Below are 26444 nucleotides of genomic sequence, written 5' to 3'. Positions count from 1 at the left end.
AGTATTTCCAGGGTGACAAAGGAATCCAACAGTCTGTTGTGTAAGCTCTTTTTTTTTGTCTGTTTTTTTTTTTTTTTTTTTTTGAGACTGAGCTCAGATTCCTCTGAAGCTTTGGTAACGTTTGCTCACATTGAAGCACCCAGTTCTGCCCCTCTCAGCTTTGGAGGGCTTCCTGCTGCTGTTAAAGTGCTTGATCTAGCTTGGCTGGAGATTGACCAATCTGAAGGAATAGGTCTTTACATGTGCACAAGGAGTCTTCATAAGCTGTTGCTGCTTTTTTTTCTTGTTGTCCTTCTGGCCATGGGTTGAATGTTCAATTCCAATCTGTCCCCATGGGGAAGGCTGACAGTTGCTATTTGTATTCAATAGAACTCATCCAAATTTATCCTGCTGTAGGAATCAGACATTTGAAAACTAACTGTGTTATACTCATCCTAAATATTTAAATAAATACTCAAGTGAATTCTCCTATTAAGCTGAGGGACAATGAGAGTAAACATCTGATTACGTAAAAGCTGAATTTTTATACACTATAAATAGGGAGGAAAATAAGTTCTAAAGTATTTAAGTTAAAGGTTGCCATAGTAAGATAGGTAGAGGTAGAAAGAGAAATCAATCTGCTAGATTAGATAATGATGCAGTCAAGCTGTTGGACTTCTGTCAGTCTTAATGTCATAGCAGGTGTTTTGGTAACGTAATATTGTTCAACAGCTCTTTGTTCAACAGGACACATACTGTGAAGTGAGAACAAACGTGTTGCTGATAATTACCAGTCCCTGCTGGGGAAGGGGAACAAATGGGGGAACCTACCAAATCTATGTTGAAAGGACCTGGGGCATTCCCTGCGCAGTGATGTTTTATTTAGGTCAGTAGATAATAGAAGAAGAGGTTTTTTTCAGTATTGACAAGTACAAAATAATACAGTGCAAGATGCTTGGGGAAAATATTTGGTCTCACAATAAGTAATTCTGTAGGAGAATTGCTGAATCTCCTGAAGCAAAGATTAGCAAGAGGTGCATGGCACTCGGCTAGCCTGAAGGGTAGTGCTGTGGAGAGAGGCTGTTTTGTACTGATCCTGGTGGCTGTTCCTGATCCTTATCTCCTGGCAGTTAGTTCTGCTCCTTCTTAAAATCAAAAGCTAATTTAGCCTGACACAAGTCACTGAACAGTCCATTAAAAAAAATTCTGTTTTGCTAAGCATTTCTTTGTACAGAGTGCCAAAATAAAGGGCCAGTTTCAGTAGTGTGCTGTCTGTATGAGACTTGGATAACTCTGTGACTTTTATGGGGATTTTGGAGTACTCTGCACCACAGCTGAACAGATCCAATGATACTGACCTTCCCAGTCCATATTTGGACTTACATATGTATGTGCAACATGGAAATAGAATTTTGGATAGTTAGAGTATTAGGAACCTCATTAAAGTCTGAAAGGGACTCTTTCCTGTGAAGGTTCTACCCACCAATATGCTTTCCCACACCTGAATTCCTAAGATGTCACTAATGCCTGTATAATTGCCTGGTGATCTAGATAAGGTATTGACACAGTTGAAAACAATTCTGACCAAAAAAAGTGGATGGACAGCCTCTGCCACTCAGAAACCAAACTTAAACCAATTTGACCCTCTGATGAAACCACACTTGGAAGTCTTAACCAATAAATGATAGCACCAATGCTGCTTAAAAAACCAACCAAACAAAACAGAACCAGCAGATCTAGAACTACTAATTACTTTTCTACACTTTCTTTGTTTACACTCGTGCAGTGCATGTCCTCTAAGAGTGAAATCTGGACCTTGTTGAAATCTGTTGTACTCCTACCATTAAATTCCACAGGAATTTAAATTTATGTTGTCAACACAAGTGCAGTAAATGCTGGTGGGTCTGTAATTGTTTTCCCAGCTCATAATGGGTTAATCTTGTAACTTAGAGCCAGGCAGATAACTGTCAAGATTTGAGCAGTGCTTTTGGCCAGCCTTTACCACTACAAGGTGGGTATCTAAATAATGATAGCATTGTATTATTTGCAGCATACATAAAAAATAAAAGTAAATATTTATTTAGACAAATATTTAACCTTAATCTTGGCCTTTTATTAATGGCACTATTTGTTTGGTTGAGACAAGAATGGCTGCCAAACCTAATTTTCTAGTTTTAAATTACACCCACTAAGTCCCTGTTTCTTGAAGAATATACCACAAAAGAGAAGTCATGTTGTGCAGATAACTGGTGAATAGGAATCTTGATATGAACAGAGTTTCTTTTGGGATATTTTCTTGATGTCATCAGGTTCTCAATCAGTCTGTACTACAAGCTAGCACTTTTCCTTGAGAAATATGTTCTGAAAAGCAAACAAAATACTTTTCTGTATGGAAGTGTTAGTCAGCATATAGCTCTGAAAAAGGCTGCCACAAAGAGTCATATTGGTTCAGTTTAATAGTTCATGCATTGTAAACGCTGAAATTGGATATGTCACTGAAAGCTGCTCTTGGGCAGTTTTAGCTTGCATGACCGGCATTTACTCAGCAGATCACTATAGCTCCTGCTGATCTTCCCCTGGCAGCACTTAAGCAACATTTTTATAACGGATACATTTTTTTCTTATTTTTGTTACTATTCCTCCCCCCACCATGTATTAGGCATTAACATGCTTTCCTTGGAAACTGGAGCATGTATTTCATCTCCTACTGCCTATTTCCTTCTTCAGCAAATTTATTTTAGTGGCACTGTGAGGGAATGCTATCTTGTGTTGCTCAGTGGTGTAATATTCCAATGGGTAATACGCTTGAAGTTGCCATGTTGTGGATTGGCAAAAACAGTAAAGGATATAAAGAATCTTATGTTTTTGAGAGAGAATTCTGCCTTCAAGGCACTCTGTATTCTGTAGCTGCCCTGGTCTATCAAGGGGAGTTTAGCAGCAAAATGTAATCTTAAAATTCGGATACCACCAGAGAAGGCAGCAGCTTTCTGATTTTTTTTTTTGAACTGGCATAATCTGGGGTGCAGCTCAGGCAGACTGTGCTGAGCAGCTCTTCCTTTGCCTGTAGCTAACACGCTGTTTGGTTCCAGCCTCTGCCGTGCAGCTGGAAGGGGGTCTCTAGTGATGATGGCATGAAAAGTGTGTGCATGGGATGTTGTCTGTGTCATAATATGGACTTTTCAAGTGTATGCTTACACTTGAAATTTGCTTTCAAATCATCTAGTACCCCAGTCAGATACATTTGTGAAACAGGCTGGAGAGATATTTTTTTTTTTTTTAATGTACCATGAGGTAAGAACAAACTAGTTTTGGAAAAGTGGTACCACAAGTAATTTATAGGGTCAAGAAAAGAAGTAAACAGTGTGAAGAAGCTTTTCGCTATAGGATTACTCAACATTGCTAGCACTTAACTGTTTTGAGCACTGTGAAAGCCTTTATAGGCTTTAGATATTATCAGCTTGCTCTTGGCCTTTAGTGCCAGTAGCTCTGCTATAATATGCAGTACAGTAGTCAAAAAACCCAAAACAGAGCCTTAGTTTTCATCCTGTACAATTAACTGTGGACATAAGTTTGCTTTAGTGTTATTTCACAGTGTGTACTGTAGCCTATCCAATTTAGTTATTAGTGTCAGTGAAATGTTACCAAAGAGAGCTTTCTGAGAGCAGACGGCACTTGAGGTCAAAACCCGAGAAGGGTGACCACTGATGAGTTGGTGTCTGATTTGGACCAGGAGTTCTGAAGCTGGATCTCCCCAGAGGGATCACGGCTTGGAGTTTTGGGCCTCAGCTTTTTAGGAAACCATCTATAGTAGTACGTGTTGTGGGGTGGAGCGGGACTGTTTCTGTGGTTAAGATACCTTTCTGTAGTTTCAGGCTCATGTGGAAGAGGGAACAGTTTTAGATCACAAGAGGTTTGTTTCCCATCCAGCATTGTAAACAAGATGCTAATGCTTGCATGCCCATGCAAATCAAAGTTTAGGGATTTTTACTGTGGCTGGAATGGATGGTGTTGAAGATGTGACAGAAGAATCATTCTTTCCCTTTCACGTCCTGAAGAAAACAATGCCAAAAAGTTGCACATGCAAAAAGCCAGACTTGTTCATTTTCTTCCATAAAGTTTACATGTTCACCAGATTCTACCAGGTAATATGAGTAAGATAATTTATCTCAACTGCATTTGTAAAGCTTTATTCTCATTTAATTTTGTGTTCAGAAAACCTTTATAACTTAACACGTAGCCGACTGTACTGTGTCCAGCTCTGGGGTCCCCAGCATAAGGAGGACATGTTGGGGCGAGTCCAGAGGAGGGCCATGAAGATGACCCGAGGGCTGGAGCACCTCTCCTGTGAAGACAGGCTGAGAGAGTTGGTGGTGTTCAGCCTGGAGAAGAGAAGGCTCCTCTCTACTCTGAGGGTGGTGAGACACTGGAACAGGTTGCCCAGAGAATCTGTGGATGCCCCATCCCTGGAGGTGTTCAAGGCCAGGCTGGATGGGGCTTTGAGCAACCGTGGTCCAGTGGGAGGGGTCCCTGGTGATGGCAGGGGGGTTGGAACTAGGTGATGTTTAAGGTCCCTTCCAATTCTAACCGTTCTATGATTTAGACTGTCAATTTGTTTATGCTCATGCTTAACCAGTGTCCATTATACTCTGAAGTATTCGTCACTAACAGGGGTCTTCGCTAACTGCTAACTTTTCTTTTTTAGGATAAGTAATTGTACTGCCTTAAACATTGCTCTTCCCGGTCAGATCAGTATCCTGTCTCTAAACTAGGGGGCTACAATTTGACACTGGTTATGTGATTGCAGATTATGCTACCTGTACTGACTCATGGTTTGTAGATTGACGTAGCTCTCAAGGGCCAGAATTTTATTTCAGCTGTGTCACTTTTTATATGAAAGCTGATATGGGATGCTGAGCTCTGAGCTAGCAACACAGCAAAGCTTTCAATAAGCTATTGGCATGGATCTTCAGCCTTTTTGTAATAGTCTCTTCTCTGCTAGCAGAAGAAGATTGATCTCTCAGCTTTAATAGTAAAATGTGTGTTACATATAGAATATTTTACTCCAAAATATTGCTTTTGAACATTAGGTCCTTCTGTTTAGGTTGTTTCTAGGCTATATTTGGACACATTGAACTTGGAAGGATGACATGATTAACATGTTACTGCTACTATTACAGTAGAGATGTCACGTAGCTCTGTTCGCAAAAGCCAAATCTTTGCTACTAGTTAAATATTCAAAGATGCTGCAACAGTTCATAAAGCCATAAAACAAATTATGTTAAAGAATGTTTATAACTAACATGCAGAAAAAGATCCAGTAACTTGCACTGTTTAAATAAACCATTAGAGGAAGGAAAATGCATTACTGGAAACTTCTTTAACCTTCTCACATTTTAAGTGGAAGTATGGTCCTACAAAGCTGCTTGATTTGAAAGCAAATTTACAGAAGTAATTGGCATATATGTGCATATAAATAGTAAGAAATATATTTAAATGTCTATCTTCAAGCCTATATTTAGCAGTGGAGCAGGCGCAGAATGTGCTTCCTCTGTCCTTTATTTCCTTTGAAACAGTGCTTTGCATGACAAGTTCCTCTCCATAGATTGTTCTGTTAACTTCCTCCCATCTGTATCTCCTTTTAGCCCTAGGCTGTTGAAAATGAGACAGTTTTTGAATGAATAATGCTTATGTGATGGCTTTTTTATATGATTAAAGAAAGTGTGGGATGATATTTTGGTACCCTTCTTTCCCCCCGCCCCTCCACTACTGATGATATATAGACTGTAGAGTTTCTAGGGAAGAAAGAAGGAATAATACAATTCCTGTTTGACCCTGTTCACTGGTAGGAATCAATTCCTGTTTTGCCTTTGTGCATTTGGACCCAGGCTTTCTCCTCTTAAGATGATAACTGATACCTGCCTTAATATTGATTCGATCTGAGGAAAAACACTACCTGTCCTTCTGCTAAATTAAAAGTATCCTATAACTTGAGCATGTGGGAAGAAATGGAGCAAATGTGGTTAACATAAAAATTTTAAATTTTTAAGATCTTAATATCCCTTAATTTAGTAACAGATTATGATTAATAGCAGTGGTATTTTGCTGCTGAACTCAAATCTACTATTAATACTGTATGCACATTTTACAGAAGCTACTTTTCAGTAATACAGGCTGTAAAGATCTTTGTTGACAGGGTTTGTGGGTGTCATTTAACATAAAGTAATGAACAGCTTTTTCAAAACTACCTATAGCTCATATTATGTTTGCCCTTTCAGCTATTCAGGCAACTAATGATATGAAAGTTAGTTGTTTAATGGAACAGGCTTTCAAGGGTTTTAATTATTCAAAGGATAATAGAGGAAAGCGTCAGAAAAATGTAATGTTAAACAATGGATCAACTGCATACCACTGAAACCCTATGGAGCTATTTTGAAGTTAATGAACTTACTCCATTGTCTTACCTTTATCTTACTAAAAGAAAAGTAAACAAGAAAAACCATAAACTAGCCTCAGAATCTTTCCTCGAAGAAATGCTTCCACTGATTCTAATGGAGGTATTGGCATGAGTAAAGCTAATTGTGCAAATTAAAGAATTAACAGTTTGTCCTCTCAATTTGTGTGCTATCTGATTAAAAGTTGAGAAAGGGATAGGCACATAGGCATCCAAAGCTTTTTAGACTAATGAATTAAATATTTTAAAGTAATTGGAAGTATTAGGGGGTTTTGACTTAAAAACAAACCCACAAACAAACCAAACAAAAGAAAAGCCAGAACTTTGTCCTGTTCCAGCTGGAGAACATCCTACTTTTTTGTTTAATTAAAGTCCTTATTTGTATTTGACAGATGCAAGGAAGTACAGAATGTAATTTAAGGTATTGATCAAGGCTTAATAAACTAAATCCTAAATGGGAGAAGCAAGCAAAGGCTTCAAAATCCTTCAACTATTGTGATGAAATTCTAGTATTTGTTTCGCCCCCTCCGCCCTTTGAACAATTAAGTTTGACTAACTACAGAAATGAGGGAGTCCTCCTGCATTTTGATGCTGTGCTGGTTGACAAAGCAGTTGGGCAAAGTAGAATAGACGGCGAGCAGTGCAATCTTTACCTTCATTTCAGCAAACCAAAGCACAACGGGTAATGTTATTACTGCACCAGTGACACAACTAAGCGATTGGTCTGAAACTGCCTGTGCCAACAGCAGAAGTGTGTGTGTGTGTGTAAGTGTAGCTGTTGACCAAGGGAGATGCCGAAGTGCCAGCAGAGAGCCAGCATGGTGCTGGGCTCTGTTGCCAGCTGCTGACCCCCGGCCCTGTGCGGTGGCAGGGGGGATGGCGGGTGCCCTGTGTCATGGGCGCTTTGTGCAGTGGGCTGCTTTATAGGAGAGCTTTGACCGAAGGAGCAGAAGCACAAAGTCTGTAGCCTGAACTAGAATTTATCTGGTGTGTTGGGAGAGACTTGAACTTAATTTAGGGACTGAGAGGCAATGGTGGAGAGTCATTAAATTTTTAATGAGCAAAAATGATCAGGCACATCACTTTGTTCATCAGATTTGTGTCTAGTCTTTTCTGATATCTGCTTCTTTCCCATTCTTTTTTTAAGATTTGTAGGCATACGAAGACCTTTAGAATTATGGCTCTGCTGCGAACTTATTTTCTTATAGCTGTGCCAGGTAGCTGCTAAGGTCAGAGAACAGATAGTGAGACATGGTAACTTTAGCCTTTTAAGGAAACTAATTTACAGTGATCTTTAAAAACAAACACACAGTTTTGTCTGTGTGAAATGAGTAGGGCTTGGTTCAGTTGCTGGTAAAGCAATGAAAATGTTACATAGCAAAATAACATAGTTGGGATTTTTCCACATTAACATAGAGACCGTGAACTAACTTGGGCATTTAACAGAATAATAAATGGGATTAGTAGTATTTCATGTATATTCATTCTCTAAAGACACTTTGTTCACAGTAGGTACAGGTTTCCTGACAGAGCATCATGAAGAAGCTTCAGTGATACGTCAGCAAAGTTTAGATGGGATTTGCTCTATGTATTGGACTTCTTACACTAGAAAAGTAGTGGAGCAAAGTCTCCTTCACCTATATATTTCTCTTGAGAGCTATGGAATACATTTGATGATTGCTGAGAGTAACTGAAGTTTTTAACTCTCTATCATCTTGTAGTGAAATAATTCAATGCAAATCCTGGGGGGAAGAGAAGTTGTTGTGAAACAAAGTAACAAATTATATTAGTTACAAAGGGACTGAAGGGTAGCAATAACAGAAAATAGCTTTGATACATCGATAATAAAGGGAGTTTCTTTTGCCATGCTTGTCAACTTTAGATACAACCTCATAGAAGAAAGTTTAAGATATGCTGTGATTTTTTAAAAAAAAAAAAAAACACAACAAAAAAAACCAACACAAAACAACCACAAAAACCAACAAAACAGAACACAAAAACAAACCATAAAAACCAAAACCAAACCAGCTTTTGATTTTATGCTGTTCAGAAAGAATGTGGGGGTAGAGTCTTGTGCAGTCATACATGAACTGTTTGCTTAGAAAATAGCATAATAGTATAATGAATGCCATTTATTTGTGATAGCTTTGTATTTTAAAACCAACTAAGGAATAAATCTATTTTTTTACAAGCATGTATATAGTTGTATATTTGTCTCGTTATCTGACAATTGATGCAGTTGAAGTGTATACTGTTGGACCTTTTTGCAGCATGTCTTGCAAGCTATTAAGTTTATAAATATCTTGGTAATTGTGTTCCTGATTTCCTACTTCTGTGAAATACAATAGGCTAAGACTATCTTTTTTTAAAATATAATACCCTGTAGTATTATTTGGAAATGGAAGTTGTGATTGAAACAGTATTCTCAACGTCTTTCAATCTGTATTGCATAGTCTTGTTTTATAACTCCCAACTTTCATCTGGCGCCTAAATACTGAACCCATTCTGGGCTTCTCAACACATTTCCCACTGGTCCTCCACCGCACCTGCTGTGCTGCCATCAGCCATTAATGTTCAGATGAAGCCAACAGCCTGTTAGGATATGCCTGAGACATTCAGTAGTGCAGATGGCGTTTTCTGTCTGCCTCTACCTGTAACATCTGGCAGCAGTCAGATGTGAGAAAGCCCAAATGAGAAGGAGGGAGAATTTTTTTTAAAGTTGAATTGCACAAATAATTTTCTCTGACAAATTATTGCAGATTGCTTGAGATCATAAAGAAAAAAACCATGTGAACTGGGGGCAGAATTAGTTTGCTTGATTTAATTAATTGAATGAATGCATATATTGTGTGGACTTACAGAATTTCTCAAAAAATTGAATTGGAAGTTAGTTTAGAGCTTAATGGATTGATGCTGTAGTATCTAGGGAGTTTTCTCCTTAACCATCCCCAAGAATGTATCAAACTACATATCGGGCAGATGGTTGTGCACTTGCTTTTCTACACTGTAGTTCTACACAGAGTTTTGCCATTGATCTTGATGCAATCTTAAACAATGGTTTCTAATTGTATTTGGGATTATGCAGGTAAGCTTAGAAGGGCATTTTTTCCTTCGGAATGACCCTGTTTTTGTTATGAAGAGCCTGACAAAAGGATGGTTGACTTTGCCATCTGACTATAGAGCCAAGAATAGTCAAACTTCTTTCTTTCTGAATCAAATGCTTTTTTTCACACCTCATATTTTAAAAAACAAAGTTTGTACTGTGTAATAACCACAGCATGGTAAAAACTAAGCATTCATGTGCAAAGGGTGGAATCTGTGCCTCAGAGAACCAAAAACCTGTATCATTCTTGATCATCTTCTGGGTTTTGACTGGAAACAAATTTTGCATTCTTGATTTTTATCAATTAATTGTTACTATTAACAATGCAAATGGCTGAACACCAAAGAAAAAAAAAAAAAAACATCAATAAGAAAACTGAGGTAGAGGAAGAAGGTGGAGGGTTTGGCTTCCAAGGTGGCTGTTGCTCCAAGACTGGCTGGATGTCAGTCTGCTTGTGGGAGGTGGTGAGTGATGGCTTTTGCATCACTTGTTTGCCTTTCCCCCACCCCATCTTTCTTTCAGTTATTAAACTGTCTTTATCTCAACCCACGAATGCTCTTGCTTTTGCTCTTCCTGTTCTCTTCCTGCTTCCCACTGGGACTAATGGGAGAAGGCAGCTCTGAACATGATGTTGGATGGGGTGGGATGTCCCTTTGGCCAGTTTGGGTCACCTGTCCTGGCTGTGTCCTCTCCTGGCTTCTTTCTCACCCCCAGGCTGCTGGGTGGGGTGGGCGAGAGTGGGGAAAAAGAGAAAGCTTTGGTGCTGTGTCAACACTGTTGTGTTATCAACACTGTTTTAGCCACAAGCCCAAACCACAGCAGCATATGGGCTGCTGTGAAGAAAGTTAACTCCATTCTAGTCAGATCCAGTGTAAATAAGAAAGTCCATCCCAGTTCGTTATAAATAAACAAATCTTGTATAGTTAACAAGTTTTTTCCTCTTATATGGACAAAATATGCTAAGAAAGTGCTGAATTGTGGAAAAGAGATGAATAAGATTACAGTACAGTGGAGACGATAAAGCTGTAAAAAGTGCATTTTATAAAGCACAAGAGAATTTAATAGATTTGGAAGATGGATCATGTCAGTCAATCTTAAGACTTGCTGGCATCCCAAAGGAGGAGGAGCAGAATAACATGGCTTCTCACCTACAACTGTTTCTGACAGTGCTAATGAGTGTGAGAAGTACTCTCTGATTTCTGCTATCAAAACCAGCTCCTGGGCAAAGACCTCATCTTGTCACTTGCAAAGGCCCTTTGCTTTCAGAATAAATAATATGCACTTTTTAAATCTCAGGTTCTTTTTATCAGGATCTGTGCAGAAGGATCTTGACAACACTAACATGAAATGTAGGATCATTAATCACCTTTAAGCTTCGAAGAGCTGTTAGAAGAAAGGCATATTCTGTGTTAGCATTTATATTATCAATTTAGGACAAAGACTGCTTGAAACTCCAATGTCTGGGTTTTTTCATGTTTGCAGTTAAGCTGCTAAAACTGTTTCTGAGGATGAAAAGTCAACAGGTAATTCTTCAGCCCTGTGGTATGAGAGGCGGAGTTTTAATTAGAGCTTCAATAATACAAATACATCAGTACTCCCGTGCCTTTTGTATCCTCAAAATAGTTGTCTTCGTTCTCATTTGAGTTGTGACTTACAGCCCTTTATGTGTCCTGTTTACTCTAGAGTAAGAAGCAGATCACTTTAGAAACAATGGCAGGCTGTCACCTAAAGCAAAATGTGCAGATAACTTGAGTTTTGAACCGCTGACCTGTTTACAGGCATCATTTTTCCTCCATTCTCTCATTGACAAGCTCTTAAAATGCCTGCTATAGCCTTACAGCTGCTTAAAAGGGAAAATTAGAGTATGCAAAATAGGATACCAGACCTCTTTCCATCTGTATAGATGAGTGGATTCTACTATTGTCAGTTAAGTAGATGCCAGTGCTGTTAAACTTACAAACCCGGTGTTCCTCATCAAAGTCAAGTGTTTGCCATTCCTCTGAGTGGAGAAGTTTGACAGACACCAATTAAAACTGATGGAAAGAGTAAGATACCAAGCAGGTTCTTGGAAAGGAGAAACAAAGAAAAAACAAAAAAAACTCCTCATGGTGGTGATTTTAGGTATTTGGTCTGCTTCTGTTTCATAAGCCATAAACTCGCTAAGCCTTGAGCAGTGCAGGAACTGAAAAGTGATCCCTTCTGCGTAACAAATCCTTTCCCTGTGTCCTCAGTGTTCTCATAGTAACTAGAATGGAGGTTATGAGGAAAGGGCACTTGCCCAGATGTGCTGATCAAGTTCAAGCACCTACTCATGCTATTTATTGCTTACTGTTATAAAGGCAAGTTGTAGTAAAAAAAAAAATAATGGAGCCTTGGCCTGTATGCTTAGCAGAGGGCAAACTGTACGTGGTTTGTAACAGCACATGAGGAGTAGGCTAGAGGCTGCCCGCCGGTGGTTGGGGTAGCTGTGTGCTGGAGTAGGTGGGTGGCCTCTCCGGGCAGTCACCATCAAAGGAGGTTCGTCAGGACAGGTCAGTGAGACAAACATTTCTTGGGACTGGGTTAGGGGTACTTGGTGCTGCTGGGGTGTGACTTTGCATATGTGATCTGAGTAGTGACAGCCAACTATAGATATCTAGGCTGGACTGCAGCCTGATAATGCTTTACTATTTTGTAAGTGAGAGATGCATTGTTTCGGAATGGCAGCTGTGGCCCCTACAAAGGTGAGTCTTCGTGTAATACTTGCATACCTGCCACATGCCAATAAAATGATTAAGTAAAAATCTGCGGGCTGATTACAGTTCCCTTCTATTAGATTTAAAAATATAGATTTCCTCATTTCAGTTAATTTTTTTTTCTCCTCATGAACAGTGGTGATTTTATTTACTTTTTTTAAATGAGAAACAGTGATATAATTTGGCTGCACAGAAAAATGCAGTATCTGCCAAATGATTGATCACTTCTGGCCTCTGAATCCTCTGGCAAGTATTTTGCAGTGTATTTAGGAGTACTTTTGAAGATATAAATAGATCTGTGGCAATTAGAAGATAAGAAGAAATAACAGTTAGCTCTATATACTGGATATGTAGTAAAGGTGGATTTTAAAACCAAAGGGAACACAAGATTTCCCTTTCCAGCATATGATTCAGTCCCACTATGATGGAATGCAGGCAACAGTGAAGCTGATTTGGGGCTACAGTTTAATGATCCAGCATAATATCTTTTCCATGGTTATTTATTATGTAAAATAATACCTTGCCTCTGAAGGGAAGGCATAGCTTATTATTTGTGTTGTTATTAAATTGATTTCAATATGACGCTTTTTAAAAAGCATACTGTTTCTAATAGAGGACTGATGATTGTTTTATGTTTGATCTTGTTTGGTTTACAATGCCACCTGCAGAAGTGAAGGCTAGGGTCATGTATTTACATGCTCTAACTTAAGGACTGTTCTCCCAGCAAACTGCTCTCAATGGGAGAAATTTGGGGGTTATGTATACCAGGCCCATGCAAGCCTTTCTTCGGGTCTAGAGTAGAAAAAGTAACTTCAGCCTCATGTTTCTGGAGATGAAGTTGATTGCTTTTCCTTAGCAGGCTCTTTCAGTCTTAGATCCAAACAGGCTTGAAGGCCTGTTTTTTTGATCTACATTAGCGGATTCTGCTCAGTTTTCTCTAAACCTTGCCTTGCTTAGACAATCATGACTCAGTAGTAACAGTGTATTTCTGTGCATGTCTATCTTTTGATTGAAAAGCTTGATTGTACTATGGATTTCTCTTTACTATATTTATCTAGGAAAGATATATTTTTATGTGTATCTTGTTTGTATGGTAGAAGAGAAATCAGTTTTTTATATACATATCTATGGGTTATACACATACATGGGAGACAAGTATTTTTGGTAAGGAAGCTTCCATACAAATGGCTGTCCTGCTGAAAGAAATTTTTGTAGCATGTAGTAAGGTTGACAGTTTCATCTGTTATAGTAATGTGCCCTTCAAGAAGTTTGCAAAAAGCAACATCAGAAGCTATGAACTAATGACTTAATTACGTGGTATTAGGTTACAGCACCTTATGGGCAAGTATGTGGAGGAAAAATATGCCCCATTTAGGGAGTTTCTGTTAGCATATGGTAAAATGGGAAACTGTTCCAGGCAGAGGATTTAGCCTCAGCAGTAGAGCCATAGCACAATGGGAATTCAAGAACTGGGTCTGTGCTTCTGCCCAGGGGCTTTGTGAGTGAAAGGGTGGGGTGTGCACATGTCCCGTGTCCCTTCTTACCACTTGTGTTTTCTTGAGGCTTCACAAGTTTCAGTGTGTAGTTGATAAAGGATGCACGTCACCTCTGGCACTGGGGAACCATTGTGCTGTTTGCTATGTGAATATCACTGTCTTTGGTTTTTTACTTAGAGTAGCTTTGTGCAATTTTTAGCAAGGGTCTTATTTCATAAATGCGGTAGCACTCTGAAGTGGCGTAAGCCAGTACCTTATCTTATCCAGATTCATCATTCTAATGTGATCATGCAGTGAGAAGAAGATGCAGCAGAATTCAGGCTTTGAGCTTACGGCCTTTTTCCCCAGTAATGAAATTTGTAATTAGCATGTTCAAGATGCTAAAGAGAATGTTAGCATGTTAACAACTCTCCAAATGTCAAAATGATTTTGCAGTTGTCACTGGTTGTTCACATTAGGGAAGTAAAGATGATTTTTACTACTCAGTAAGTTTCGTACTGTCACAAAGTAGAGCAGAGAAATATTGATGAAGGACATCATTCAAATCTGCAAACCAGTGGGGGTTCATGCTAAAGGCCATAGCTGTCTACAGCTGTTAAAAGCATCAGCTCCTGACAATTGGTGCAAATACTGCTTTCTCCCAACAAGTTTATCTACAAAAAGTATCTTAAATTACATATTAGAAGATATGCTTTAAAAGAAACCTCTTAATAGTGTTACTACTCTTCTGAAAGAGGACATACAAAATAGCATAAGTAATTTTACACAAGGAGCATAAATCCTAATTATATTACAGGAGTTTCCTTAAAGCAAGAAAATCAAGTATTCAGGATGATCTCAAGGTTGTTCACGTGTTTGACCAAAGTCTTATCAAGCCCTAAAAGGTACCTAGGTCCAGAGAAATGTAATTAGGGAAAAACTAACTCTAAAAAGTTTGCTTAATAGAGGTGAACTGCATTGCAAATATGTTGTTACATGATAATTAAATTATTAGATGAAAAAAGTATAGATATCTATCATTTAGAAATGAAGGAAAAGGCACGGTATTTTTTTAGGATACAACTTTCTGATTATTAGATTGTTCTTAGGCATTAGCCAGGAGTAAATTTATGTTTTTAATATAATTGCAGCAACATAAAGGTTGATAAAAGACTGAGGTAATCTGTGTAGCCAGAAGAGTTACTGATTCGTGTATCAACAATTGTGATTTCTTCGCAAGTCTGGAAAATGAATATATACAGTAGATAAAAACAAAAAAGTAGATAAAACCAAAGGATACTTTTTGTTTCCATACTGATAATCAAAATCACTTCCTTTAGTAGTCGTTAACCTTTTCTTGAATTCTGAGGTAACTCCATATCCTGCTGTAATTTTTAGTGTGATATCTGAATCTTTATTCATAGGAGCATAACAAAGTATATTAGTGTTAACTGAGTCTGTATTCTCCCTGCAAAAGTCAGTTAACGTGTAACTTGCCTCTTAAAACCACAAATGTTTAACTAAGAGAAAGGTGGACTAGTCAACAGTCTTCTATGCGCTGGTATTTAATTTAGTCCCATTACAGCTGGTGCACGCTCATTATGCTTTTTTCTGAGGACCATCACAATGGAGGAAAAAAATGAGTAGAGCATCTGCTGTTGATCTATTTGGATGTCTGATATTGACCCATAATACACAGTAATTTCTCAACCATGGTTGGATCTTGGAAAAACATCCTTTAAATGAAGGAAATCAATCTTCTATCCTAGAACAAAAGTTATTCCCCCCTTCTTTTTGGGTAAAGTATTTTCTAGTGAATACAAGGGTGTATTTCTAATAATGTAAGCTGGACAATTATAAAGTCTGCTATACCAATAGCTTCACTGACTGTAAAACCATCAGCTAATGGTGACAGGAACAGTCTGTGAATTGGGAGATAAGCAGGTAAATCCATTCCTGCTGTTCTAGCTACAACTGTTAAGAGAGTCTTGTCCCTCAGCTGGCAAAGCGGTGACCTTCTGCCCTGCTGAGGCCACCAGCTGAACATACTTTGTCTTCTGTATAGACAGTGAAGCCACTTAAATAATCTCTAGTAAAATATTACCTTAAATCCAGTAAAGCATAAATTCGTCAATTAAGTCCATAGTGAATAATCTCTAATATTCTGCTGCTGAACGCGTGTGGGTTGATCCGAGTAGCATGTTTGACTAAATCGTAGTATTATGCCTTGGTTACAGAATCTGAAGATGGAAACTCTTTAGTAGCTTTCAGTCTGTTCTATTAATTAATGATCTTTCTACTTGAAAATTGGTACCTTTTTAAAACGGTACCAAAGGCTTTAATTTCTTCAAGTTACAGCTTGTTTACTGAAGTGTTGTCATGACAAAATGCATCAATTAAACTTTCAAATTCCCCTACTATTTTTAAGTGGTCCTTGTTCCTAAGGATAAGAGTAATTTTCTGTTATTGAACATTTAATCAATTCCATACAACGTTCTTGAACATAAATAATTATGTCAGTGCTTATAGGTAGATCAAGGAAGGATTTTGTGTAAGATATTTTGTCCATTTCAGTGGATGCTGGAAATAACCCTTAATTTTTCTACATTGATTTTATTATTTTTTTTTTAACCTGGCTTCTTGAGCCTTATTCAGGGGATGAATCAATGGGATGGCAGTGGCCTGACTTCACTGTATAGCAGTGGATGATGCTGGAAGTTTGTAGCTGACACTTTGATATACCTTAATACTTGGGCAGCATGAGATGGATCTGAGGACTAGCTCTGTATTACCCATTTGCTTGAAGCCCATTTTCATTTGGTTGTCAAACGTTTGACTGGGCTTGTCGCAGCTAGTGGTATGAAGGTAGAAGCTGCTGTAAGTAGAACTAGATGAGCCCAATATTCTTTCCATTAAAGGAAGGTGAAATAAACTCCTTTAGAAATAAGCAAAAAACCTTTCTAAAGCAAGCAAACAAACAAACCACCAAAACACTTCAAGGTCTGCTACCCTGACAATAGGCAAAGAGAGCTGCTGGATGTCATCTGTTGTTAGAAGTTGCTTCCTGCTCTTCAAAGTCTTGTTATACTAATTCTCATGTTGCTATATACTACTTCTGTGGAATCACATTTTATTACCCGTTTATCTCCTGAAATGCTGCATGGGGGATGTCCGTGCTTGTTATTTAATCCCTAATAGCTGAACACCTTATCCTTTGGTAAGCAATTAGATTTTCAGTTGGAAATGACCTTTAATTCAAAGCAGATTAGATTAAAATACAAATGAGATTATTTGCAGCATCCAAAATAGATAACATGGGTACTAATATTTTTAGACTTGAGTGAAGAAATAAGGGAAGCATTTCTACACAGAAGTAAAATAGGAAAGATTGCTTTCCCTGTACCTTCATTCATCTGACCTTCTGAGCTGCTTCCCTGACCCTATCCCTGGAGGCCTGAGGTGTTGGGGTACATCTCCCAGAGCCAGCTCCTGTCGGTAAAACCACCTGGCTCCTTCAGGAACTCACTTGAAGTCTTCTTTGGTTCACTTTCAACTCTTATCTTCCTCAGAGGCTTACTGATCTATGAAAGTGCGAGATGCTTGAAACCCCTGATAAACAAAGGACTAGCGCACTTCTTTGGAGATGCAAATACTGCTATACCAGACCAGAAGCTATGAACAGCAGTCTGATCAGTGAAGCATGCCTTTTAGCCTCTCTACTCTCCCTTACCACTTAAGTAAATGTCAGTATCCATATTTACATTGATGAACATGATACAAATAGGTAGATGACATTAACAAAATGGGATTCTTCCCAGATCTTGGGTGAGACCAGATGTAGTTGTGGTCGATAATCTTGAGGATACCAGGTTTGGAAGGAGGAGAGTCGATCTCTAAGACACAACGTAACTTTCCCCACATAGCACCAACAGGAAGGCAGTTTTGCCTAAGATGTCATTCAAAAATAAGTGAAAGATGTTTGACACTGAGTAGCAGTGCTGCAGTGTTAATAACTTTAAAAGGTTGTGGAAGAAAGTTGTGCAATGTACTCTTACCTTGCTTGTAACTTAATCAGTGAGTTTTGATAAGGCTTTTATTTCAGTAGGTTAAGAATGTCTCCTAACAAGACTAAATAGAAAAATTGCTAAAATCAACAAAGCTGTTGTTTTCTATCATGTCAAAGATAAATTTCCAGTACTCCCTGGCAAGGACATGAAAGCAAGCAATTATCTATATGAACCACGCGTTTTGGAATACAGGTGCTATGCTGGAAACACTTGAAAAAAATATCATTTTCTGTTATAACTGTTCCTGTTCTAGTAAGCTTGTGAGAAATGTCCTTGATCTTCCAGTCCTTAAACAATGCACTTTTCTATCTTGGTTAGAAGTAAATGTTGGAAAAGAATAGTGATGAGGAAGAATTTGGAGGAACAAGTAATTTAATGCTAGCACGGAGGCAAGCTGGGGATTAGCGAAGTAGCAACGCTTTTGCTTTGCATTCTGTTTTTACTATACATTTCCTTTAATGTAGAGATATCTGCAAATATGTAAACTGTTCAAAAATTATTTTAAGATGGAGATGTACATCATATGAACTACTTGCAATAAACTTGAGCGTAATTTATTCTTCAGTATGTTAATTCAGTTCTAATCACTGAATTCCACATGGCTGAGTTCAAAAGAAGATCATGCACCCTGCTCTTCCCTAATTTTAATTTCCTCTTAGTTTGCTTCAAAAACTGAACTGCTTAGAAATATCCTACTTGACCTTTAAAACTACAGTGTCAGGGGAATCATGATAATTAGATGAAGCCATACAATTATTTGTCTAAAATGTCTGTATAAACATTGGAAGCCACATATGAGCAGTTTGTGAGAATGCTGTATCTTCACAGGCATGGGATGCTGTTGTGAGCTGCATCTTCATTCATGAATTAATAGCGCGATTACTGAAGATGTTTGCTGAATATCAGGCCTGTTTTTAGTGGAAAGTTGATTCTACTTTTACTGATGAAGTCTGAAAATAATCAGCTTTTCTTAGTTGGCTATGCCCTATACTCCTTCTACATAGTTCAGGCTTAGGAATAAACCTCTACCCAGTAACATATTTGTTCCAAGTACACACGGTCAGTTCCTCTTTCCTCCTCCTAATAGAGACTCCTGTGAGACTATAGTTTTCCTTAATGATACACCACTTCTCAGATAAGGACAATGTTCATAAATTTGCTGAACAATGTCTTCTCTAACGGTAAATCCATTGCATGTTTTATACAGGAGAGCTACACCTACAGCACAATTTCAAATAGCAGCTGTGCTGCATTGTGTTTGGCACATAATAGCTACATTACAGCCCTCTGAAATGGCAGTAAGAAATAGCAGCTAACCAACAGACTGTGCTAATACTTTGGAGCTGGCAGAAAAGCGTCAGTGTAAGTTGGCATACTTACTGTGGCGACATACAGTAACTTCTGTACAGAGCAAAGAACAGTTTTCTTTCTGTCAGTATAGAAGTAAACCAATAGAGAAAAATTAGTGTGCCTAATCCATTAATGCCATGGAAGCCATTTGCTAAGGGTGTCAGAATTTTCTACACATTTGCTAAATCTCAAATGTGTAACTAGAGGGACCTAGGAGGATGACAGGAGCTAAAGAAAATGCAGAAGACTTTAAGCTTTTAATTTTATTTTTTTTTTAAGTAAAAGGAGAATAATTAACCATTTGGATAAAATACACATCTCAGTGCTCAGCACAGTAGTTCAGTTTAAATACATCAACAGTTTTGCGCATCTCTTCAGATTAAATGTAAAATGTGTTCCAGGAAGGACTGTTTCCTCCTGCAGTCTTAACCTAATGACTCCTGCTGCTTTGGAGGAGTTGCCACAGAAGATACAATATATTGCTGGGCTGCAGTGATAATATTGATTTTGCTTTAAAGAATTTTAACTTTGATAAATTATACCCTGTGGAATAATTTAAATGAGTAACAAAACAACAAAATATATTGTCTTAAATTGTCAGAGTTGACCAGTAAATTTATGCTTTAGTGTTTGGAGAGCTTCTTCAAATCACTTTCAAGGAAAGAATTCTTCCCTGGGTTGATTCATTTTAAACTGTCTCAAATTAGTTTAAAAAAAATAGGACCTCTCCAAATCACTAGTCAATGTCAAAAATTTATATCTTCTGGCTACAGGGCTTCCTAATGAGTAACTAGGGAGCAGTCAGTACTTATGGGGTTATTGTCAAAGTCTTAAAGTACAGAAAATCCTAACGAGGATGTTGTATGGTTCTTTTGGCCTGTCAGTAGGCAGCTGGATATCTTCTCTTACTCAAATTTTTCTTTTCATGGATGGGAAGAGCCGTGGACCTCCTTATCATAAATGTGTGCAGGGAGGTTTGTGGAACACTGATAAATACGTGTCCTAGAGAGACCTTGGCCTTCGAACACAAATGTGGGTGTGAAAGATAGAAATGAGCCAGGAAGAGTTTCTGTAACCTTTTGATAGTTCAGTAGCTACCCGTCCTCATTAAAACATTTAGGAAATGTGTATAGGTGGACTCAGCTATAATTCTGAGTTGAAACAAGAATGAAAGACAGAAGAAAAAAGTCAAATGCAGCTAAACATAGTCTCCTGAATGTGTAATTTAAAAACTGGAGAGTAGTGATCTACGGTCACCTACATTACACTGCCCAATTACGTATTAATTAACTAGTTTCCTTATTGAAGGCAAAGATCCTCTGGAGCAGGCTCAAAAATCTGCTCTCTGGTAGTAAGGAAGAGTGGGTAGGGGTACAGGAGAATGGTTTATACTTGACCATGTATGCCATGAGAGATGCTGTCATTTTTGTGTAACTGAAAAAACCCAACAATTCAAGTCTAGGGATGTCATGCACTAGATGTAGGAAAGAGTGGAAGTCTTTCCTTCTGTGTTAGTGAAGTTGAATGAAGGAAATTGGTAATACAGTTTCATCGTTTCCTGTGAATTTCTGGGCATAACTTCTTGCTCGTCAAGCTCTTAAAAATACTTTATTTAACAGTCTTGCTGAGGTTTTAATATTTTATAAAGGAGGGTGGTTGAAATAGGGAAAGCCAAGCTGTGAATTAAACTAGAGCTGATGTAAAGACTGCTGCAGAAATAGAGAGGAAAATGAAAAAATGACATGTTTTTGTGTTCAAAAATAATTTCTTCTGTCCTCCATCTACTCAGCTTTAGTTTCATTGCTACACTACCTGTTGCAGAGCATAACTCTTGATGTGTTACTTGTGTTAGAAAGGATTTTTGTATCAGAAGAAACAGAGCACTGTGTTGAAGGGGAGTCAAGGGACAGCTGTTGTCCTGCTGCTCCTCTGGAGATCTTCCCTCACACCCCCAGAGGGGATGGCAGCTGTTTGCAGAATAAAACTCCACAGAAGGTAACAGTCCAACTGTGGCAGTAATTTTGAGACAGTAAAAGTAATTAAATATTTTTATTTATTTTTAAATCAAATTGGTTAGAAAGAAAATGCTGGCTGCCTTTTTTAGGTAGGTTGCCTTTCCCATTTATGGCTTCTTTCCTTATTACGAGCGGGAGGTGGCTTATGAAACATATCCCCCCTGAAATAGGAACTGTGTTTGGAGTAGGATTTTGATTGCTTGAGGAAGAAACCTGCCAGACATTCCAGCATTGATCTGTGGGCTCACGTGAAGTTTGCTTGAGCCTGCTTGTCGTTTTTGGTTGAATAGATGTGGGAGCACACAGAACCTCTCCTATGCTGGGGTTACAGTCTGTGACTTTTGTACAAATAATTATCAATTACGTACAGAAAACAATCAAGCAAAGAAAAAAAAAAGACACCAAAACCCATTATATTTTAAGAATGATTTAGACTACAGCATAAGCTATCTTTGACTCATTGCATGACAAAAAATGATATTGAGACTGCCAAACTGTACAAAGAGTTTTCCCAAGACTGTTTTTAACATTAGCAAGACAGACTGGGGGGACAGTATGAAATCAGGTAGGGATGCATGGCAAAGATTTGGTTTTGTAGGGTATGTGAGCAGTGTATTGAAGAATGTTCAAGACTTGCATGTGGTAATTAACTAAATCTTCCTTACTTGAATTACATAAACTGAAGCTTTAGGGTTTTCTCCAAACAAAATTTTGACAGAATAGTTTTTCATAGCTCTTTAACCGTGCTACTCAAAGGTGGTATTTTTAAGTCCTTTACTCAGGTAAATCACTGTCTGTTCACAGATCTGTGTTCAGTAGGATGTGAAACTGGCCCTTACAAAACCAAAGCTTCCCTCTTGTGCTCATTTATTTAGACTTACTAAAATCTGAATAAAAGGTTCTGTATTTGTCAATTAGCTGAAAACGTTCTGATTACAAAAGACATGTCATTTTTTTATGGATGATATGAGCATTTTTCTTCTTTATGAGTCAGGGGAAAAATGTGTTAGATGCTATAAGTGTTGAGAAAATCTGGTTTTAAATATTTAGAAATTAAATATAGATAGATATAATTGAGAACAAAATATGCTTATGATTGGGCTCATGTTAATGAATCATCAAATAGCGAAATGTACTGGATCAGGTGTAGCTATATATGTGTGTGTGTGTATATATACATACACACTTCAGCATATATTTCTAGAAGTCATGTTATATATATGAAACCCAGAAAGACCTCTGAAGTATTAAAATATTCTGTAAGTGGTAGACATTCCCTTACTGAAAAAGCCGATTCTAAGTGTAACCTCACAATAATAGAGAGGCCACCACAGTCTGTAAACTCTGTATTGCAATTCATGAAGAGGGCGAGTTGCTAAGCTGCACTCAGAAAGAGTCACCTTCTGCTGTTCTTACACAAGGCCAAAGGGGTGCCACCAGCAGCAGAACCAGGGCTCGGAAGACGCAGCACTACCTACGTGATGTATACTGCTGCTCCTCGGGCCTGAGCATGCTGCCTGGAGGGACATGGAGGGCGTCCAAGAAACTAAAAAAAAACCAACTATTTGCCACCTCTTCTGCAGAGTGCTGACTAGTAGATGAGAAGCCATCTCATCAAGTGCAGGATGGCCGTAAGGAGCATAGAAGTAGGATATGAAATCAGTTTGTAACTGCTTCATTGGGAGCCTTCAGTGATGCTAGTATCAAGTTCAGCTGAGGTGGTCTGAAGCAGCTCCAGCAAAACCCTGTCCTTTGGTATGTTACCCTTTTAAAGGAATACTAGATTCTGGTTCCAACTTCTTCCTTTTTTTTTTTTTTTCTTTCTCAGAAAGAGTATGCTGGCTTGCAGATCAGATTCTTCATTAGATCATTACAGTGATCAACTCATTTCGATTAAGGGCACCAATTTAAACATATGAATTAGAGAATTTAGGTGACAAATAAGAAATATTTGTGCCTAAGAGTTATATTGTGATGTTAACGCTGAATACAGCGGGCTTAATACTGTCTTCTAAGCATAGTTCCAGGGAAAAATGATTCAGACTTATTTCTGAATCATAATCCCTCTTCCCCCCTTCTCCTTTTAGTCTTAAAGGGCAAGATAAAACTGAAGCACTTGCAAAATGGATCTTCACAGGAACGCTTCTTGCTTTTATTTTTTTTTTTTTTAAATATCAGAAGTGTTCCAGTGAAAATACTTTTCACATTCCTACTTGGTTACACAATTTTCTAACTAGCTAACCCACTAAAGTGTTTTCAGGTGTGGACACATCTTGTTCTCATTTACGCCTATTTAGATGTGCTGCTGACCTGTCCCACCACAGTTCTCCTGTTGCTCTCCTGCACTGATCAGCTGCCAAGAATGGTGAAAGCACTGCTCAGCTCTTGCCCTGTCAGGCTGTTTGGAAATACTGAGACTTTCTGCTCTTTTTATTCACCTAGGTGAGTCTTCAGAGGCACTTTTTGTCCTGCTTGAACCCTCTCTTTTTGATTCCCACACCTGTTTCTTATCTCATCATCTATGCGTGTTTTTCTATTTTCTCTATGATTTGTATCTAGAATGAATCACTGAATGTGCAAGACGTGTTTCATCTTCTTTGCCTCAGTAGCACCAGCTAAATCAGTCATATTCTGTATAATACTTCTAGATCAGTGACGTTTCTCTTGTATGTGTAAAAATAACACAAAGTGATCTTAGAAATGTGAATGTTCTCTCTTCCCTGTCAGTTTGTCGGTGCCTGTTAGAAAACACGTTGTTGTTTCAGGGTTGGGTTTTTTATTCATTCTGCTTATAAAGAGGAAAGAAGAAAGGAATTAAAATGATTTTCTCCAGAAGTATGTTGACCTTCAAGCTGTTCTGAATGAAGGCTTTTACGCAGTAATGTGTTCTCACTCCTAGGGTGTACAGGCCTCTACACTTACTAAATTTAAGTAGATAGTGTGCAAAATCATGAGAAATCTGACTTGTTAATCCTGTAGTTACTTCCAGAAGAGCTCTGTGCTGTTCAGGGAAATTGGCACTACTGCTGTGTCCTGTGTCGGGGCTTTCCAACCACTGCTTTTAAATGGTCCTCTTCCTTCCAGGGGTGTCGAAAGACTCTGCTATGAGCTCATGTCTCTGTGCCTGTTCAAAGGGCAAGGCTGATGTGTTTTAGAAATTCATGGACTTCTTGAAGAGTTCAGTCCCCGAGCATCTTCTGAATGAACATAGCACTGCATATGCTACCCTAAGCATGTATATTTATTTGACTTTTGTCATTTTGAGAATTTCTAAAATGCTTAGGATTTCCTGTGCTTTATGAATAAAACATGTGATTCTACGTATGCAAGCTGTGCTGGGTATGTCAGTGGTGCGCTTTTGGGAGTACAGTATGGTTTCTGCTTCTGCAATTCAAATCTTTCGTAAAGGCAAAGGGATGGAGCAGGGAGGAGGGAAACAATACTGGCATTAGCAGCCCTTTAAAAAAGGCTAGATTTGCCTCCTTTGTTTAGAACTGTGTGTGAAGCAAATGTATGTCCATTTCGAAGTGCTTTTTTATTTCCAGCTCTGATTCTACTCTGTAGAAACTTGGATATGTATAAGGATTGGGGTAATCGACATCTTATTACTGCTAACATACAGTTTTTATCAGTACAAATCTCAAATTAAAAACTGACCTCTGCTTTGTGGTTTTCATTCATTAACTTTTGACATTAATGCTGCTGTTGTGATTTATTAATGAGAAAAGCATTTGTTTTTTACACATTTTGTTAATAAGTGCATGCTGCCTGCCCTTTTATGTTTCAGAAGGATACAGTATGGTAGAAAGGTTTTATAGCAAGTGTCTAATATCTTTGTGTTGTTTCTAGTAGAACACTGAAGTTTGGTGGCTGAAAGTTGTACAGAAGTGATCAAATTCCCATAGAGGATTACACGACCTGTTGGACCGGCTGCTGAGCAAGGGCCTGGCATAGCCTGCCCTGTGCCCCTCACTCGTACAGAACCACAGCTATTCCTTCAGGCCTTATGCAAGGCAAGAGAACAGCAGTCCGTCGAGTTTTGATATCAGACACCTGTATGATAGTGCTGAAGTCATTTAATTTATTTCTATGGCCATGCTATTTCAACATGAATTTTTTTCAGGCTAGATGAAGTAGCTGCAAGGTATCTGGAGTGCAAAAGCAACATACCGCCTCTTCCTTAGGCAGATGTGGTACTTGAGTATGCTTTTCTACAGGCTGCAGGTCCTCCACTAAGTGCAGCTAGGTCCCTGTGTTCTAGGAGAGGCTTTAGTCCAGGTTTTGAGATAAAAAGGGAGTAAAGGGGAAAATCAACACTTCTGCCTGCTTGTCTACAAAAATGAGAAGAGCTACAACTGTTTTATTGGGGTGGGTAAGTTGGTTTTGTTGTGGTCCTCTGATTAGTATAATCGCATAACCACCCAAAAGCATTTCTGTTAACCTTAAAAAGTTTCCTCAAATGCTTGAACAAGTACATCTTGAATAGCACTGCCAGCTGTCTCCTCTTGGACAGAAATCCTCTGAAATCTTAGGCTAACTTTGACTTTGGTTGTGACAAAAGATTCTGTGGACTTAGTCACATAAACTACTTATCCCTAATCTCAGAAATGTGTGTTCTGATGAATTATTTCTAACAGAGGGCAAAAGACAGGAAACAGGAGTGATATACTTGTTGTGCTCAGTGTTCAAAAAAAAAAAAAAAGGCAGGGAGACAAAAGAGCTGTCTTGCATTTATTTCACTCCACAGGTTCACATTAGTGGAGACTTGGGAAAGTAGTTCAAGAAACGTGTTTGTGCAATGAAGACTGTTACCATAGCTGTTCTTGGGGGGGACTGAGCTATTGCTGACTTGTTAAGCAGCTTTTACTCTTCAAAAGACAAAGCTGTGTGGAGCCTTTGAGAGCAGAATCCTAATGAGGTTGCTACACTTGCGCTTTTTTTTCCCCTCCTGTCAATCCCAAACCTTTGTAATGTGTTGTGGTCGATTGAGAGATTAATTTAAAACGTGAGAGATGGATGGGGCAAAGGCAGGGTCCTGGGTGCTCTCCCCAGCTCCCTCGTGGCCCTGTTGCATCAGTGGGTCAAGCAGAACCATTGCTTGGCCTTCAGCTCCTGTCCATTTCCACTGACTCCATTTCAGAGAAGGAGGTGTCTAGTGCTGTATGTGTGAGGGATGCTGCTGATATAGATTTATAGATTATTTGTGGATATAGAAATTCTGGTATTGGTATTTATTGCTGCCACTAAAAATTAACCTGCAAAATGCATC

At 38.5% G+C, this 26444-nt stretch overlaps 1 protein-coding gene across 4 annotated transcripts in view; it reads left to right on the top strand.

Moving 5' to 3' along the window:
• The window catches only part of PCDH10 (protocadherin 10), a 195911-nt gene that overhangs the window by 75350 nt on the left and 94117 nt on the right, over window positions 1-26444 (top strand). For 2 of the 4 annotated variants that reach the window (XR_012587270.1, XR_012587271.1), the window contains exon 6: window positions 23473-23617. The exons of the other annotated variants lie outside the window; for them this stretch is intronic. The gene's annotated coding sequence lies outside the window, so the exon portion shown is untranslated. The remainder of the gene's footprint in view (window positions 1-23472; window positions 23618-26444) is intronic. 4 annotated transcript variants of the gene reach the window in all.

This window comes from Larus michahellis, chromosome 5, assembly GCF_964199755.1.
Source record: "Larus michahellis chromosome 5, bLarMic1.1, whole genome shotgun sequence".
In the NCBI taxonomy this organism is placed as follows: domain Eukaryota; kingdom Metazoa; phylum Chordata; class Aves; order Charadriiformes; family Laridae; genus Larus; species Larus michahellis.
Note: the sequence above shows the minus strand (reverse complement) of the source record. Positions and strands in the feature narration are given on the sequence as shown.